Source organism: Oreochromis niloticus, linkage group LG3, assembly GCF_001858045.2.
Source record: "Oreochromis niloticus isolate F11D_XX linkage group LG3, O_niloticus_UMD_NMBU, whole genome shotgun sequence".
Classification (NCBI taxonomy): domain Eukaryota; kingdom Metazoa; phylum Chordata; class Actinopteri; order Cichliformes; family Cichlidae; genus Oreochromis; species Oreochromis niloticus.
Genome location: NC_031967.2, coordinates 47,031,307 through 47,051,607, shown reverse-complemented (window position 1 = coordinate 47,051,607; position 20,301 = coordinate 47,031,307). Strand labels below are relative to the sequence as shown.

At 38.3% G+C, this 20,301-nt stretch overlaps 1 long non-coding RNA gene across 1 annotated transcript in view; it reads left to right on the top strand.

The window, feature by feature from the left end:
• Positions 1–224: 224 nt before the first annotated feature.
• Positions 225–20,301, top strand: part of LOC109199130 (uncharacterized) — a 28,575-nt gene continuing 8,498 nt past the window's right edge. Inside the window, exon 1 of the long non-coding RNA XR_003219525.1 lies at positions 225–515. This is a non-coding gene — a long non-coding RNA (uncharacterized LOC109199130). The remainder of the gene's footprint in view (positions 516–20,301) is intronic.

The window sequence follows — 20,301 nt, the reverse complement described above, 5'->3', positions numbered from 1 at the left end:
CCTTCTTTAATTCTACAGTTGCCATGGTAATGGGAGTGTTTCCAACAGAAGGGTCATCTCTATGTATGCAGATGTCCAGAGAGGTGCAGAGGAAGAAATGTGAGTCGATATCAGATCTAAGGCCACCCTCAACTCTTTCGACCAATCATGTCAAGATCCTGTTTTTACCACATGCAATAAAAGTGTATAAAAAGTGTATACTGCCTTTGTTCGTTTGGGTCTCCTGTGTGAGCAGAGTGACACAGCAGCCTTTGTCTCTGAGCCAGAGAGACCGAGGTCCATGGCACCATCTAAAACTAATCTAAAATTCTAAACTTTTGATAATAAATTGTAAAAATGTATAATTTGAGCCTATTTGTCTTCTCTCATAAAAAAAATCAACACATTGGTGCCCAACACAAAGTTCGACTGGCTAAAAGTGAAGGAGAGAACTGGAATCAGGACTGGTGGTGAGAGTTAAGCCTCGGCCTGGTCAAGGCACCGAAATGGTTGCTCAGTGCGAGGAAAAAATTGAGGTATGTACATTGTACAATCTGGCTAAAGTAATTCTGTTGTGAGTGATCGATCTGTAAGGAAGAAGAAATGATTGGAAATTACTCTCTTTATGAATTGTAAATTTCTTGACTGTAAAAGTAGAAGTTTCAAGTTGAAAAAAAAAATCTATAATAGGTTTTTAAACTTGTTATAAAATTAATGAGTACTCACCGTAGGCTCATGAAAGTAACATAGTGAATATTCTGTGGTACCACATGTCTCAAGCTGTTTGGAATATCATACTTTGAATATAATAGAATGCCTTTACTGTGACTATACAGATGTACAATGAGATGCAGAATATCTCCTACTCAGTGCAAACATGTGGGAGAAGAAGGGGGGGAGGGGCACAGTTTCTGCAGCACTATATACATATTACATATGAACAGTATTTAGAAAAAAAAAACTTTACAAATATATAAATCCAGAAAAAAGAAGTAAGTAAATAAATAGTGTTATGTATTTGCAGCGTGGGTTATTGCATGTAAAATTAAGTATTGCACAGTGGTTATGGTAGTGTAGTTTGTTTACAGAGGGAAGTCCTTGCGATGGGGGTGGAAATATGTTGTCCCATAAAGGCACCAAAGTGGGGTAAATGTTTCTCTTTGTTCATAGTAGTTGTAGTTGTTCTGGCTTTCTGACTTTCATCCTCTTGTCTTTATTTAAAGAATCACACAACCGTTAAAAAAGGAAGTGAATTGGTAGAATGCTGAGGAAAAGTAAAGAAGTAGCAAGCAAATATATACTATGTAGTGAGATTCAGTGTGCAAAAGAGGGTATTACAGCTAAAAAAGAGTGAATTAGTGCCAACTAGTGGCAAGATTGACGTAAAGTCTTCCCTGGCTCCATCCGGTATAGTGAGGGTGATACTGCAGTCAATCATGATCCCTGGTGGAAATGAGTAGAACTGATTATAGGAATACTAAATAAATGAATTGATTAAATAAAATAAAAAAATCAGGATTGAAAAAAATAGAAAAGAAAACCAATTGACTGATTAAAATTAAGACCAGAGAAATAATAAAACATAAACAAATACTGACTATTAAAATATATATGTTTTTTAAAGTAATAAAAGAAATTTATAATGATAAAGATAACTAAAAATAGGTTAAATTGAAATAAGTACCTAATTAACTAATTAAAAACAGGAAATAAATAAATGGTAAAATGGTAAATGGCCTGTATTTGTATAGCGCTTTACTTAGTCCCTATGCGCTTTACACATTCAGTCATCCACGCACACATTCACACACTGGTGATGGCAAGCTACATTGTAGCCACAGCTGCCCTGGGGCGCACTGACAGAGGCGAGGCTGCTGGACACTGGCGCCACTGGGCCCTCTGACCACCACCAGTAGGCAACGGGTGAAGTGTCTTGCCCAAGGACACAACGACCGAGACTGTCGGAGCCGGGGCTCGAGCCGGCAACCTTCTGATTACAAGACAAACTGCCAACTCTTGAGCCACGATCGCCCTAAAAATCACTGTATATCTTAAAGAAAACACCTTAAAACCAATTCACATTTATTTTATTTTATTTATAAAGTGCAAATTAACAACAGTCGTCACCTCAATGAGATTTATATTTTCATATCTTTATAAAGCATTTTTGAATAAATTCTTTTCTTTTCTTATTTTTGTAAATTGTATGTTTTTTAGGGTGCTGAATCCAAAAATTATCTCAATTTCCCTCCATCACATATTTTTTTTTTTTTTTTTTTTTTTTTTGCCAAACATGATGAGTTTACATTAAAAAAATCACAAAAGTAATGAAAAAAATCAAAATTTTGTTACAATTAACTTACAGTTTAAAAAACCCCAGTCTTACTTTCAGGGCCTTATGAGGAGAGACCCCCCACTAATATCATCTAGCTTCTTCACCCTTATTCTCCAAACCGAATCTGTAGATCTACCGATAGTGCTCTTCTAGCTATTCCAGAAAAACAAAGGGGATCACATTTTCCAAACCTTAGTGCCAAAGCTGTAGAACAATTTACCCCTACCTCTACGCACCATTGACTCTGTAGCTTCTCTTAAACTCAGCTGAAAACTCAGCTATTTAAACAGGCATTTGGGTAATGTTCTTGTGCAATATCTTGTTTTTTGTGTGATGTGTACATTCCCCATAAAGCTCTTTGGTATAGATTCCTGTCTTTACTTTGAAGGTCAGTGTATTCTGTTTTGCTTTCTCCCCACCTTGTCTTTGTAATTAGTGTCAGCCGTGTTTCCCAGGTGTTTGCTCTCTGCCCTGTTCCCCAACTGTATTTACTGTCTGCATGTGTTCCCGTTGTCGCGTCGTCCCTCATGCTCAACTCAGTCAACAAGGAAAGATGAAGAAACTACATTGAAGCAACTCCAGGAGCTTATAATAATTAGACAAAGGGAAACTAATCAGTTGAGAAAGCAGTTGGAAAAAGAAGCAACTTAGACACTGTAGATTATGCAAATTCTCATGACCACTGATCAACAACTACTGATCAAAGCCCACTGACCAATGGCCATGAGTACTCTCTGTGAATTGTACTCATCAGTGGGCTTTGACCAGTGGTTGTTGATCAATGGTCATGAGAAATTGCATAATTATGATGAAGGAACTGACCTCCCAGCCCATTGTTCCTTCAGTGGGCTGGTTTCAGTCATTATGCAAATGTACTGTTTATAAGATTGGGGAAACCTGCAGTCAGCTGAGACTGATGAAGTCACTTGGATGAGTGACGAAACGTTTCTCCCACTGAAAACGCTACGTCCAGATGAACAGAATCAACTTTTGGAGATTTCCTTACCTGGATGATTGAGCAAGCATCAAGACGTCTGTTTGAGATTTTTTTAATATGCATACTTATATTTAATGCGTGGGCTTTTATTGAAATTGTAAAGTAACTCTGTTTTGAAAGTGCTAACCTCAAAAAAAAAAAGAAGACTATTTTCTTCTCCCAAAAAGGTTGATTCTATTCGTCTGGACGTAACGTTTTCAGTGGGAGAAATGGTTGGCCCCCCTTTTGTCACCAAAACCCAAAGAGGCAGGGAATTATTAAAAAAAGTTAAACGGAAAGATACTTTTTTTCTTCAGTTCTCAGAAGGTTATTCTTATCCTTTTTTCTTATTTTCACCCCTTTTTTTTTTTCCATTTGTTACATCTTTCTTTTGTTTTTCCCTGCCTATCAACTCTGGCATTGCCAAATTACACATGTACTGATGTGGATAATGAAGCTTATGCGTAGGTTAAATAAGAAAGATTTCTCTGGCTCCTCCAGTCTGCATGTCAAGTGTGTGAGTATGTATGGATGTAGTTAGGAAGCACTTAGTTTAGAGAAAGTGTGTGAATGTGGCATGTTGTATAGAGCACTTTGAGTAAACCGGGAGAGTTGAACTGCATTATATAAGAATCAGTCCACTGACTGTCTGAACAGAGTTTTGTCATGTTACTTTTGCACTATTATGTTCCGGCACATGTTGTTATTACATGGCTTGATGGTACACATTAGGCTGACATCTGGGGCCAGAGCTGAAACTGTTCTGTGCCAGCAGTGTGTCTACAACTGGCCTGTGGCTGCGCACAACTTACACATTGCCCACATACTGCAAAGAATGACGGCCCTTTGGTGGCTCAGATCTGGTTTCCCAGATGTGGCCCACACATGGGCCAGCACAGGACTACCAGTGTGCCTCCAACTGCAACCTATTCAACAAAAATAGTGGTGCAGTTCTTTTTTTTTTCCGCTTAGCCGTGTCGTCTCTGTTGCTGTGTGGACCAGCCCGTGTCAGTCACCTCTTTCACACGTCACTCACTCATCCAGTCATGCACTGCGGTCTCATAAGGAAACTCAGCTTTTTGATATCAAGTTTTTCCTTGTTCCCGAATACAAATATAAGTATTTGTTCGAAATAAGTATCTGTAAAAAACACGTTTTGTGCCTTTCCGAATACCGTATTCGGGTTCGGCTCCACCCCTAATATATATATATATGTATATATATGTATAATATAATATAATGAGATCAGCAGCTTTCTAAAACACCAAACTGAGGTACTGCATCTGCTATAATGGCACAGTTACATGGATGATTTGACTTTTTATCTTTTTGCAATGTTTGTCTTTAATTTTATCAATAAAACAGCTGTAATTATCACTGACAAGCACATAGTGTGGTACTTTAGCCTTTGTACCGTTTTCATCATTAATTTCAGAGTTGCTACAAAAAATGAACATATAGGATAATTTATCTGTTGCCACAGGGTGGTGCTGAGGTATCAGCCCTCAATCTGAGGGCAGCTCCCTTTAATCACAAAGAAAAGAATTATCACTTGTCTTTTAATGAGCTATTGTCCACTGTTAGACAGATGGTTAACTCTCGCATCCTGAACTCCACCACAGTGGAGAAATTTGTGGATGCTTTTAACTTACAGCTATCTGCTCACAATAATTTTGATTTCTCAGCCAATCTTTTCAGTGATTATTGCCTTTCCATTTTAGATGAAATTTGTCCGGTTAAAACAAGAAGAGTTTCTGTATCCAAGTCTTCTCCTTGGCTAAATGACAGTATTTGTTGTATTTGTAAAACGTGATTGTAGTAAAGCGGAGCGCTGGTGAAGGAAAACTCATCTCCTCTATCTAAAGGACCTTTTAGCTTCTTTTAATAATGCTATCAGAGATGCGAGGGCTGACTAATTTTAATATTTGGTTACAAAGAGCAGAGGAAATCCTAAGGTGCTATTCAACGCCCTTAGTGACATTGTTACTCCTGCTCCACCTGCACCTTCCTCAAATGAAGATTGTGAAAAATTTCTTTCTTTTCTGCTTGAAAAAATTAATAGTGTAAGAATTAATTTTTTACAATCAGTACCTGTTTTGTCTGTCTCCACCCTATCTCAGCTCTTTATCTTGGATACTTTCTCTCCTGTTTCTCTACCCGAGCTGGTAAAACTAGTGAATTCAGTAAAAGGATCCTCTTGTTCACTTGACATTGTACCTGCATCATTATTCAAAAATGTCTTTCAGTATATTGGTCCATGTGTGCTCACTTTAATTAACTCGTCACTGGTATAGTTCCTGTTTACTTTAGAAATGCTGCTATTCTCCCACTTTAAAAAAAAAAAAAACCTCAGCAGTTACGAGCCAATCTCTAAATTTCGGTTAATTGCTAAGCTTCTAGAAAAAGTTGTGGCTAAGCAACTTATAACAGTTCTGGACAAACATAGCATCTTTGATAGGTTTCAGTCTGGCTTTCCTAGAGTTCACTGCATGGAAACAGCCCTTCTTAGGGTCTCTAGTAACATTTTGATGAGTTACGATGCAGGAAAATACTCTGTTCTGCTTATGTTGGACCTCACGTTGGCATTTGACACAGTTGACCACCACATCCTGCTTTAAAGGCTAAAGTATTGAGTTGGTGTATCTGGAACTGCCTTGGAGTGGTTCTCTTCATATCTACATCACCAATGTTTTTTTCTGTGGTGTTCTCTAATTTTAGGTCATACCTCCTGTAGGGTAATTTCCAATAGACCAAGTTCAAAAAGGGAGTCTATGGTTGACGCGTGTTCATGGTTTCCAAAAGAAATGCTTCCAGTTGCATTATGATTTGAAGACTGTTTATTTATTACAAACTGAAGATGTAACAATGAACTCCTTCCTAAATAAGCATGAAAGTTCCAGAAAATAGCAGTTATCCAGAACTACCCGTGTACACGGTCAGAAAACCGTGAGACTCCTAACCTCTCTGTCCACGCTCCTCCCCTTCCCTCTCACACAGGGTTTCATGCTACTATTGCACTTACATACTTAAAGTGCGAGGTACCCCTTTTTAGGTTCGAATCCCAAACAGTGACATAACATTACTTTATGTAAAACAACATATATTTTCATATTTATTAATCCTGAAAAGATGACTTATGTAATGAATCTATGAATTATAAAACAAACATGAACTCAATCGTAAATAAAAATATAAAGCAGCCGTCTGGCGCCTACACCTCCCTTACTTATGGTGTCCCTCAAGGTTCGGTTTTGGGGCTTTTATTGTTTTCAATATATCTTCTCCCCCTCCAGCATGTACGGGGCTCCTTTAAGGACATTTCCTATCACTATTTTGCTGATGACATTCAGTTGTACATTCTTTTAGGCCACAAGATCTAAGCTCCAGCTTCTGAATGACTGCTTAGATTCGATCAAAAGTTGGATGGCTGTTAATTTCCTCCAATTCAACGAGGGGAAAACTGGAGTCCTTTGTATGCACTCCTGACAGATTTTTACCCCATATAGTGAAAGCCCTAGGTCCTCTCTCCGTGTATGTTAAATCCTCTATCAGGAATTTAGGTGTAAGGTTTGACTCGACTCTCACATTGAATGGTCATGTTAAATCTCTGGTTCAGTCTTGTTTTTATCATTTAAGAAATGTTGCTAAGTTAATCTCGGTTTTATCTCGCTTTGAACTGGAGATTGCTATACATCCATTTATTTCTTCACGCTCGGACTATTGTAACTCACTGTTTATATGTCTAAGCAAAGGTTCCCTGGATCATCTGCAGGCTGTGCAAAACGCTGCACCTAGGCTTTTGACCAGATCCTCTAAGTACTCACATGTGACACTGTTGCTCTCTCACACTGGCTTCCTACTGAAATTAGAGTCAGTTTTGAAGATTTAAGATTTAATTAGAAATGACTGAAAAACATGCTGTGAAGTTGAAGATTTATTAGGCTGTGTTTTGTGTTTTGTTCGAAGAAGAATAACTTCATATAAGAAAGAAAATATATCACATATGCAGGACACCTTAAACTAGTTTTTTAATGAAGCAGCAAGGCAGAACAAAATCAGGGCTGTATTAAGACACGGGGACTAAACCCCAATTCAACCAGACCCAGAACTGATCTGAAATTAAAACAGGACCACAACAGTTCAAAATGAGGACTACTTTAGGACTTAACCAAGACAGAACCAGAATCAAATATACAGTTGAAACCAGATATTTACATACTCTTCAAATAAAACACAAACACTTTTTTAATTGTAACATCAAATCAGACTAAATGTTTATTTTTTTTAGATTGATAAATATAAAAAAGTTATTTGTTAAATTTAAAAAGTAAAGAGAGAAATCGTATATATTTCGTAATTGCAAATGGAACCAAATTGTATTCAAAATTGAGCCACACTTATGGAGATCCACAAATGGAATATATATATATATAAAAAATACATATCCTAACCTTAATTACTGGGGGAAAATGATGAACATAGTGAGTAAGAAGTAAACTGAGTGCATCTTTTGGACAGAGATATGTATGTATAATACAATACAGATATATAAAAAGACTCCAAAAATAGAGTCCTTGAAATGTACAAATGTACAAAATATTGATAAAAAATTATAAAATTGGAGGCAACTTTGCCTATGGTACAATGTACACAATGTATGAAAAGATCTTTACTGCAGATACTACCATGGCTCTGCAGATTTTTTTTCTTTTATTTTAAACTATGTCGCCTCACCTTCAAGTTGGCAAATTACTTTTGGTGGTCAACTCTCTCAAGCAGTTTAACAGTTTCTGTTTTGCTTGTCACTATTCCCTGTCTGTTTCCTTACCTGGTTCTTCCTGACCTTGTACTTTCTCCTCATGTTCTTCTCTTTCCTCATCTCTCCCTCTTTGGACTGACAATCATACACAAATAGATTGTATTCAATTAGATGAAAAATTTACATTAATATGAAAAAAAATATTATTAACATCACTAATAAAAAACGTCCTCTCTCAGTGTACTTTCAAACAAAAGGCAAATAACCAAACCACATGAACATCTAATAAAAGATATAAATATTGAAACACTGATCCAACATTATCCTTTATTGACGCATCATTTGTTCTTACACTTTTACCTGAATGTGGCTCCTGGGTTGGTAACAACAGTAGGCTACGGACAATTTTAAGTTTTAGATTTTAAATAGGCTGTATAGGGGAGAGGCAAGCTGGAACAAACCATTTTGGGAGGGGGGGGGGTATCTATACTTTTGTTGTTAAAATGTTCCATCTCAATTATGTACTGTATCCTTTTTATATTTTTAGTAGTGTGTCACACAAACACCAAATATTGTCAAAAGGAGTAAGAAATCTTTGGGGGTGCTTTGATTCATTTTGGGCTAAAAAATAGACTAAAATCGCACCTGGAATATACTGCTGTGTATTGAAATTCCTCTTGTTTTGCATAGAAATATATTGAACAACATACAAAGCATAATATATAAAATAACATTTACCTGAGTTTTTTCTTTGAAAGAAGCTCCTTATGTCCACTGTTGTGTTCATCAGTACATAACTGAAACCGATAGGGATGGGTACCGGTATCCGGTGCCATTATGGCACCGGTTCTGACATAAACGGTAGTAACCAGACCGAAAAGCACCGCACATTTCGGTGCTTTATTTCGGTGCTTTTTTTATCCTGAGATGTCATACACTTTGGATTCTAGCCAATCATTTTACCTTTGCAAGCGTAGTAAGCGGGCCCAGGTACGTACGTTCTTTTAGAGCAGAGCTACTGATTAAAAATACCCAAAGCAAAGTGGTCAAAAGTCTGGCTGTACTGTAGATGCAAACTCAGCAGGTTGCAACAAGTCCTTTAAGGTGACACTGTGTAAAGAAGGTAACACCTCGAATCTGATGAAACACCTGGCGACGTATAGCATTTTGTTAAAAGCCGAGAAATTCACCGTATTTGATAGCTTGCTGCGAGACCTCACACCGTGCACATCTACTGCGGGTGTGGTGCCTGTTATCGGACCGGAGTTAGCAACATCCCCCAAGAACCCAAAGAGGAGAGTCCTGGCCTCTAGCCCTGCCAGTGTAGCAGAAATGATGACGGATGATGATGGCAGCAGCAGCCATTCTTCTCTGCGTGAGTAGCTTAATGTTTTTCGTGTGTAATTTACATTGAGTACGCTAACCACATTATTACATGGCTGTCTTCTTGTTTGATGGCAGATACTCCCTTCACCCTGGCACAAAAAGGCTAAAATGACCAAAGAAAAAGTGGGAAACAGCTAAACATGAGAGGTTTTTAGACAAAATTGGTGTTTTTTCCATTGATTAAGCACTGCTTCCAGCCAAGAGTGATATCATATATGCCCTATAGCTGCAGAAAAGGCTAACATTGTTATCTTTTTACTAAAAAACAGCTAAACATGAGAGGTTTTTGGACAAAGTGTGTGTTCTCCATTCTTTAAGCACCGGTTCGAGCACCGTTTAAGCACCGGCACCGTTTCAAAAGTACCGGTTTGGTACTGGTATCGGATAAAACCTAAATGATACCCATCCCTAGAAACCGATTTAGAGTTTTTATTTAGCTGCGGAGGGTAACAACTGAAAATATGAAACAAACACACATGTAAGCTAAGACTCTAAAAAAAACCCAACATTGTTGTTCGGCTTTTCATTTCGCCATTTGTTGATTCACTCGAAGAGCAAGTAACATAATATGGATCAAGTGATCAGTTTGATATCAATCTTTTGTAATACACCGTCATATTTACATTATTTGTACAGTACGAATGATTTGCTTTGGTACCTGGTCAAACTTAAGCTCTCCTCTGTCTGCCTGGCTGCACTTCCACTACAGCAAACTCGCAGGCAGCAGCTTCTCCCCCCTTGCTCACATGTGCTGTGCTCAGTCAGCTAGTGCCTGAGCTCGCCTCATACCAAAATTAGGGGGAATTTATGACTGTGCGCTATGTGCTTCGAATAATGTGTGTAGTTTTTGTTTTATACAGTTGTCAGTCAGGCATCTAACTATGAAACAAATTACACCCCAAAAGACCCTGGGCTTCTGAAACAACAACCCGGGCTTAAGCCCAGTGAGCCCCCCCGCTCCGCCGATGTTTTTAAGCCCTAATGGGCTTTTTGAGCTTCCTGCTTGAACATTACCTGCCTAAAATGAATGGAGTATTTCTCTGCAATTACAAACTCTGTGTAAACAATCTTGGTATCAAAATAAAGCTAACACTATTTCATCCGAGGTGTAAAATTGCTGTGTCAAAGTTACTGAGGCTGGAACACAGAAAAGGTAAGTAGGTATTTTCCTTGTCTAATTTATTTATTTTTTAGCTTATAACCCTTTTAAAACTTTAGTACACATATTATTCCAGAAATTCAGCAATCAGCATATAAACATCTGTGCAAAGATTTGCATTTCTAAAGTGAAACAGTGAAAAATAAGCACTGCTAATACATAAATATCCAGGGGTGTCTAATTTTGGCACACATTGGACACCATATTATAGAGTATTGTAGAACAGAAATGAATGTATTTAATTAAAATGCCTAAAAATGCTTGTTTTTTTAAATATTGTTGAAGAATTAACCACACATTCATAGGAAACGGGCCCTTTCTTCCCTGCAGGTGAGTCTAAATGTCTTCTGGCCCTTTAAACTCTGAGGGGCTGTAACCTTGGCTTCTTTTGGTTGATTTGCATGATTGACAACTCTTTTTAATCGTTTGAGCCAATAGAATCACACCAACGATAGCGTGTTCACATCTTTCAACTAATCAGAAGTTACAATACATGTGGTTCCAAATTTTCGACTTGTGGTGTACAGTTTACAACTAGATTTCAAAATATATTGGAAGTATGAATTAAATTGGCTAGTCTGACATAATCTGCTAACCATATCATTGTAAATACAGGAAAATATTTTTAATTTTGCATTTTACATTGGTATCAAACTCATTTTAAGTAAACTCACCTTCAAATTAAATTTAAAACGGGTAATGAGTAGTAAAATTAACTGTAGCCGCCATATTGCCATGGTTCATGGTTCTTTTAAAAAAAACACTAACTTGCAAACATTAGCAAAAACATTTAATAAAGTTTTTTCAGTTTTTTCTTTCAGGTTCTTTTTTCAGCTCCTCTTAAGCTTTCAGCTTTTTATTTCTTGAAACGTCCCCCACTTTGGGAACCTCTGGCGTAGAGAGAACAGGGAGAAAAGGGGGAGCAACTAAATCTTACCTGGGATGTTACGAGAGTGAACTGTTTTGGAAATCTGGTGACCTGACAACAGTGCCACCTGCAGGAAGCTTCTTTCTCTCTGATGGCCTTTCTCCTGAGACCTTTTACGGTGCGTACACACCGAACGCAATAGGGGCGGCCAGAGCGTCAGGTGTACATGTAAAGTCAATGGAAAGAGCACGATGACACGCGATTGTGCGTCCGGCGAAAATTCGGAAGCAGATTTGCGTTGCGAAAACGCCAAAACCTGTGAAACGCGCGTCAGTGTACCGCGTCTGGCGCGTTTGACTCGCGAAGAAAACCACGCGTGTCAGATTTTGTGTTGCATTTTGTGCACACGCGCGTATCGCGCCAACCGCTCGAGTTGGAAAATCTGAACTCCGGCGTCAGATCGCGCCGCGACAACCAATCAGGAGGCTGGTGACGTGGCTCTGACCTAGGTCAACAGGGCAGATCCAGCCAAAGCCCGTCATACGTCAATCAATATGGAGGAAAAGCTCATCAGTGCCGTGGCCAACCATCCAGAGATATATGATGCCAGCTGCTACTTTTATTTAGGTATGGCGGGGACGTCCTTTACGCCGCTGCTCTGCTCTCCACAGTAAATAGAGGAGGGCGACTCTCTCTTCACGCTCTAGCTCGACAGCTGCCATCTTGCGAAGATACCGTTTGGCACAACTTCCTCCCACATTTCCAGTTCACGCACGTGAGACGATGCAATTTTGAGGCGCGATGGATTTTTGTTGGACACGCGTTGAGGTGCAAATGTGCACGCGTCAAATTAGGGGCGTTTGGGGCGTTTTCGCTCGCGTCTATCGCGTTCGGTGTGAACACACCATTAGTCTGATGGTGTTTTTCCTGAGATCTGTGAATTTTCAGTCTGATGCCTTTATTCAGAGGTCTGATGGGGGGGGGGTTTTCAGTGAAACTTGATGCACTTTTGTCTATGGTCTGAAGTCTAAAGTTGTTTGACCTGATGTTTGACGATGTTTTCCTGAGACCTTAGAATGTCCTAAAATGTAAACCATACTTTTGACATTTCACATATTTTAAAAATAGGGTTCTTTGGGACCTGGAATGTTAATATGCCTGTTTATTAAGCACTTTGGGCCAACTTCTGTTGTTTAAATGTTCCAAAGGATATAAATAAAATATATATGACAGTCAACACCAAAAGTTCAGATGTTTTTCGTAGTGCTGTTTAAAATGTATTTTTCATTTCATATAAAATAATGGTTTAACACAATTAAAGTTAAGCATTGGCAACATACTGAACTTAGAGGATAGAAACAAAGTATCTATATAGTATTGATTCGATACCAATACCAGCGTTTTTTAATCGATATTATCAATATCTGGATTGCTTTGCCCACCTCTAAGCCTACCACAAAAGAAAAAAATTTATAAGTCCGCTTTAATTCATGTATGTAAACTACATTTTATAACCACATCTGAAAAATGCTCCATTTGTTATCTCTGCTGAATAATATATTAATTCATGAAGGTATTTGGATTTCTTAGAAACCCTGAGCGTTTTATTTGGTACAATAAAAAAGATATTGAAAACAATGGTCATGCAGGCCTGATGCTTGGCGGATCTTTCCTTTTTTTTAAAGTTTTTTTGACCATACAACACATACAGATAACCAAGAAAAGAATGACTAAGTCTGACTTGCATCATTTTCATGATTACTATCAGTATTTTGAAGAAGCAACAGCTTTTGAAACATTGTTCAAAACTGAAGCTCATGCATTATTTCACAAGCCTTGTGAATTTCAAAACACATCAGTTTTTGTTAAAACCTCACCAACCTTGCTAAAACATAAACATTTCCTGGTTCTGTTCAAATGGTTCTAAAGCTCTTCTTCCATTTGACCTTTAGATCAAAATCCTCTAACTATTTCATGTAGGAAAAGACAAGCACCAAACTATACTTACATTTCTGGATGTAAAGAAAAATAAAGAAAGAAAAATAAAATGAAATACATACATACACATTTATGGAAGCATCAAATTTAAAAAAAAAAAATGTAAAGGTTTTTTTTCTTCTAGAACTAATTGTTTTGTGTACATTTTGGTCACGTAAGGATATGTAATCACCTTTTGTGTAAAAGTGTTACATTTAAATTATTTACTGTTCTCAAAAGTTAAACCAGGTTGAAAAAAAAAAAACAGAAGTGCACATCTAAGCCTGTGACTGGCAGATAAAGTCATTTTCATAGTATCATCAATTAGGCAACAGCCTTAGTCATATTCTGAAGAAGGAAAATCTTTCATAACTGAAGTTCAAACATTATTTCACAAGATGCATGGTTTAATGCCTAACTCAGTATGCTCAATTGTGTCTACCATGTGCAATATTTTTTAAATTCCTGATCAGTATCGGATAAAACCTAAATGATACCCATCCCTAGAAACCGATTTAGAGTTTTTATTTTATTTAGCTGTGGAGGGTAACAACTGAAAATATGAAACAAACACACATGTAAGCTAAGACTCTAAAAAAAACAACATTGTTGTTCGGCTTTTCATTTCGCCATTTGTTGATTCACTCGAAGAGCAAGTAACATAATATGGATCAAGTGATCAGTTTGATATCAATCTTTTGTAATACACCGTCATATTTACATTATTTGTACAGTACGAATGATTTGCTTTGGTACCTGGTCAAACTTAAGCTCTCCTCTGTCTGCACTTCCCCTACAGCAAACTCGCAGGCAGCAGCTTCTCCCCCCTTGCTCACATGTGCTGTGCTCAGTCAGCTAGTGCCTGAGCTCGCCTCATACCAAAATTAGGGGGAATTTATGACTGTGCGCTATGTGCTTCGAATAATGTGTGTAGTTTTTGTTTTATACAGTTGTCAGTCAGGCATCTAACTATGAAACAAATTACACCCCAAAAGACCCTGGGCTTCTGAAACAACAACCCGGGCTTAAGCCCAGTAAGCCCCCCCGCTCCGCCGATGTTTTTAAGCCCTAATGGGCTTTTTGAGCTTCCTGCTTGAACATTACCTGCCTAAAATGAATGGAGTATTTCTCTGCAATTACAAACTCTGTGTAAACAATCTTGGTATCAAAATAAAGCTAACACTATTTCATCCGAGGTGTAAAATTGCTGTGTCAAAGTTACTGAGGCTGGAACACAGAAAAGGTAAGTAGGTATTTTCCTTGTCTAATTTATTTATTTTTTAGCTTACAACCCTTTTAAAACTTTAGTACACATATTATTCCAGAAATTCAGCAATCAGCATATAAACATCTGTGCAAAGATTTGCATTTCTAAAGTGAAACAGTGAAAAATAAGCACTGCTAATACATAAATATCCAGGGGTGTCTAATTTTGGCACACATTGGACACCATATTATAGAGTATTATAGAACAGAAATGAATGTATTTAATTAAAATGCCTAAAAATGCTTGTTTTTTTAAATATTGTTGAAGAATTAACCACACATTCATAGGAAACGGGCCCTTTCTTCCCTGCAGGTGAGTCTAAATGTCTTCTGGCCCTTTAAACTCTGAGGGGCTGTAACCTTGGCTTCTTTTGGTTGATTTGCATGATTGACAACTCTTTTTAATCGTTTGAGCCAATAGAATCACAACAACGATAGCGTGTTCACATCTTTCAACCAATCAGAAGTTACAATACATGTGGTTCCAAATTTTCGACTTGTGGTGTACAGTTTACAACTAGATTTCAAAATATATTGGAAGTATGAATTAAATTGGCTAGTTTGACATAATCTGCTAACCATATCATTGTAAATACAGGAAAATATTTTTAATTTTGCATTTTACATTGGTATCAAACTCATTTTAAGTACACTCACCTTCAAATTAAATTTAAAACGGGTAATGAGTAATAAAATTAACTGTAGCCGCCATATTGCCATGGTTCATGGTTCTTTTAAAAAAAACACTAACTTGCAAACATTAGCAAAAACATTTAATAAAGTTTTTTCAGTTTTTTCTTTCAGGTTCTTTTTTCAGCTCCTCTTAAGCTTTCAGCTTTTTATTTCTTGAAACGTCCCCCACTTTGGGAACCTCTGGCGTAGAGAGAACAGGGAGAAAAGGGGGAGCAACTAAATCTTACCTGGGATGTTACGAGAGTGAACTGTTTTGGAAATCTGGTGACCTGACAACAGTGCCACCTGCAGGAAGCTTCTTTCTCTCTGATGGCCTTTGTCCTGAGACCTTTTACGGTGCGTACACACCGAACGCAATAGAGGTGGCCAGAGCGTCAGGTGTACATGTAAAGTCAATGGAAAGAGCGCGATGACACGCGATTGTGCGTCCGGCGAAAATTCGGAAGCAGATTTGCGTTGCGAAAACGCCAAAACCTGTGAAACGCGCGTCAGTGTACCGCGTCTGGCGCGTTTGACTCGCGAAGAAAACCACGCGTGTCAGATTTTGTGTTGCATTTTGTGCACACGCGCGTATCGCGCCAACCGCTTGAGTTGGAAAATCTGAACTCCGGCGTCAGATCGTGCCGCGACAACCAATCAGGAGGCTGGTGACGTGGCTCTGACCTAGGTCAAAAGGGCAGATCCAGCCAAAGCCTGTCATACGTCAATCAATATGGAGGAAAAGCTCATCAGTGCCGTGGCCAACCATCCAGAGCTATATGATGCCAGCTGCTACTTTTATTTAGGTATGGCGGGGACGTCCTTTACGCCGCTGCTCTGCTCTCCACAGTAAATAGAGGAGGGCGACTCTCTCTTCACGCTCTAGCTCGACAGCTGCCATCTTGCGAAGATACCGTCTGGCACAACTTCCTCCCACATTTCCAGTTCACGCACGTGAGACGATGCAATTTTGAGGCGCGATGGATTTTTGTTGGACACGCGTTGAGGTGCAAATGTGCACGCGTCAAATTAGGGGCGTTTGGGGCGTTTTCGCTCGCGTCTATCGCGTTCGGTGTGAACACACCATTAGTCTGATGGTGTTTTTCCTGAGATCTGTGAATTTTCAGTCTGATGCCTTTATTCAGAGGTCTGATGGGGGGGGGGTTTTCAGTGAAACTTTATGCACTTTTGTCTATGGTCTGAAGTCTAAAGTTGTTTGACCTGATGTTTGACGATGTTTTCCTGAGACCTTAGAATGTCCTAAAATGTAAACCATACTTTTGACATTTCACATATTTTAAAAATAGGGTTCTTTGGGACCTGGAATGTTAATATGCCTGTTTATTAAGCACTTTGGGCCAACTTCTGTTGTTTAAATGTTCCAAAGGATATAAATAAAATATATATGACAGTCAACACCAAAAGTTCAGATGTTTTTCGTAGTGCTGTTTAAAATGTATTTTTCATTTCATATAAAATAATGGTTTAACACAATTAAAGTTAAGCATTGGCAACATACTGAACTTAGAGGATAGAAACAAAGTATCTATATAGTATTGATTCGATACCAATACCAGCGTTTTTTAATCGATATTATCAATATCTGGATTGCTTTGCCCACCTCTAAGCCTACCACAAAAGAAAAAAATTTATAAGTCCGCTTTAATTCATGTATGTAAACTACATTTTATAACCACATCTGAAAAATGCTCCATTTGTTATCTCTGCTGAATAATATATTAATTCATGAAGGTATTTGGATTTCTTAGAAACCCTGAGCGTTTTATTTGGTACAATAAAAAAGATATTGAAAACAATGGTCATGCAGGCCTGATGCTTGGCGGATCTTTCCTTTTTTTTAAAGTTTTTTTGACCATACAACACATACAGATAACCAAGAAAAGAATGACTAAGTCTGACTTGCATCATTTTCATGATTACTATCAGTATTTTGAAGAAGCAACAGCTTTTGAAACATTGTTCAAAACTGAAGCTCATGCATTATTTCACAAGCCTTGTGAATTTCAAAACACATCAGTTTTTGTTAAAACCTCACCAACCTTGCTAAAACATAAACATTTCCTGGTTCTGTTCAAATGGTTCTAAAGCTCTTCTTCCATTTGACCTTTAGATCAAAATCCTCTAACTATTTCATGTAGGAAAAGACAAGCACCAAACTATACTTACATTTCTGGATGTAAAGAAAAATAAAGAAAGAAAAATAAAATGAAATACATACATACACATTTATGGAAGCATCAAATTTAAAAAAAAAAATGTAAAGGTTTTTTTTCTTCTAGAACTAATTGTTTTGTGTACATTTTGGTCACGTAAGGATATGTAATCACCTTTTGTGTAAAAGTGTTACATTTAAATTATTTACTGTTCTCAAAAGTTAAACCAGGTTGAAAAAAAAAAACAGAAGTGCACATCTAAGCCTGTGACTGGCAGATAAAGTCATTTTCATAGTATCATCAATTAGGCAACAGCCTTAGTCATATTCTGAAGAAGGAAAATCTTTCATAACTGAAGTTCAAACATTATTTCACAAGATGCATGGTTTAATGCCTAACTCAGTATGCTCAATTGTGTCTACCATGTGCAATATTTTTTAAATTCCTGATCAGTATTGAACTTTAATTTGTGCTACATCTTTAAAACCCTGCTAAAATCAAAAAATAATTGTACAGCTTGAAAAAATCATTAGAAAACCAATTACATTTAATTAAATTAGTTCGAAAACTGTCTCATACTACAATAAAGTTAATGACATTTCTGTCATAGGAACGGTACAAAGTATTGAAGTAAAAAAAGTAAAACTCAAAAAAAGACTGAAAATAACACTGATAAACAAGTATCTATCAAGTGTTGTCGTGGGAGCTGATTATTGTGGACCCAAATGTGAAAGACCGGAGCATTCCCATTCCGAGCGTGTAACATACTGACAATTTCTCATGGCCCGTCCTTATGAGACGCCCGTATTCTTGATTGAATTGAATAGATAGCTTTCTATGCGCTTCGCTTTCTATTTTCTCTGCTGCTTTCTATTGCAGCCCTAACCGTAACCTTAACCATAACCCTAACTTTAACCTTGTTAGGTTGATTTTTATGTCACATGGTAAACACATTTATAGTTTCATTCCAACCCGCTCTCATGCCTCGGAACATGTAACATACTGATGATTTGTTGCATACCCACATAGCAAAACTGGTATGACCCAGATCTGGCCCACACAACGTGCTTACACATGGCCCACACAGCGCAAAGAATGACAGCCCTTTGGTGGCCCAGATCAGGATTGCCAGAGGTAGCACACACATGGGCCAACACAAAGGCAGTTGCAGTCACACTGGTGGTCCTGTGCTGGCCCATGTGTGGATTACCTCTGGCAAACCTGATCTGGGCCACCAAAGGGCCGTCATTTTTTGAGGTATGTGGGCCATGTGTAAGTTGTTTGCAGACACACTGCTGGCCCAGAACAGTTTCAGCTCTGGCCCCAGATGTCCGCCTAATGTGTACCTTAGCCATGTAATAACAACATGTGCCGGAACATAACAGTGCAAAAGTAACATGACAAAACTGCTTTACCTCCTGAGCTACAGCCACCCGGTGGTAAAAATTAGTAAACCGTGAGAAACCATCCTACTCTGACAAATCGTCCTACCCGTATTATAATTTGACGGTGACTTGTGACCAGTGTTGGGACTAACGCGTTATTAAGTAACGCGTTACAGTAACTACGTTATTATTGTGGTAACGAGCACGGTAACTAGTTATTATGCCAAAACCAGGAACGCGTTACTCGTTACTGGGATTTAGATAGGCTCGTTACTCGTTACTTCGTGTGGTGGATATAGCGGAGCTTCCACAGATTCAATAACATTAGCAAGTGGTGGAGGCCAGCAGGTGGATGAAGGAAAAGGGAGGCAAGAGGAGAGACCCGAAGCGGCCGCCGGTCCGAGTGTCAGGTGAACTGAACTTCAGGTAAGAAGTTATGACCTGCAGTCTATCGGAGTCAGATATAAACCAAGTTTAGGTGGAGTTTATTTTCGGTATGCTGACTTTTTCGTACTGCGTGCTAGCTAGCATGACGGAGTTTCTATACAGCTGGGTGGGTGCTATGTTACTGATGTTGAACTTTATTTTGTTCATACTGTTAGTTATTAGAGTTGCCAACCGTCCCCTAAAAAACAGAATCATCTGGTATTCAGAGAAAATATTACGCGTTTCGTACTGAGGTGAAAAGGAACACAGTTTGTCCCGGACTTCAGCTACAATGAAAAAGACACAAAGCTGAAGCTGCACAGCTGCCTCTTCTTCTCTCATTCTCTCCTCTCCTGTTCCTACTTCAATCATGAAACTGATCAATGATCAGCTGATCGGCTTTTCTCTCTTGTTTATTTATCGCCCACTTTGCGCCAGAAAGAGGAAACCAGCGGATGTCGCGTTAAACAACAGCAGCACGTTTAAGCTTGATCAGCTGTTGTTAGAATTTATTTAATATTAATTTCTAGTATCAGCTGATGTTTGCTGGAGCCACAGCTGTAAAGCTGCTGGTCATGATGTCGGTTTGGTTATCTGGTGAGAGGGAAACATGAAGATGAAACCAGGAGATGTCCTTACTGAATCATCAGAGCTGAACAGGTGATGGAGAAACAGGTTTACCTTTTAGGTGACATGGATGAGTTGAAGGGAAGTTATGAACTGTTTCTGAGAGACAAATAACACCAGGATCCTTTTCTACGTAGCTGACAGCTGGTAACTGTGCAGGGGCGGGTCTAGCAAAGTGTTGCCAGGGGGCCAGGTAGGGCATTAACAGGGAAAGGGGGGGACAAGGAAATACTTTTCTTTATTATTCTCATTTAAAATGTCTCGCTTTTAAAAAAATAATTATCTGAGTCTTACAACAAACAATTGATACAT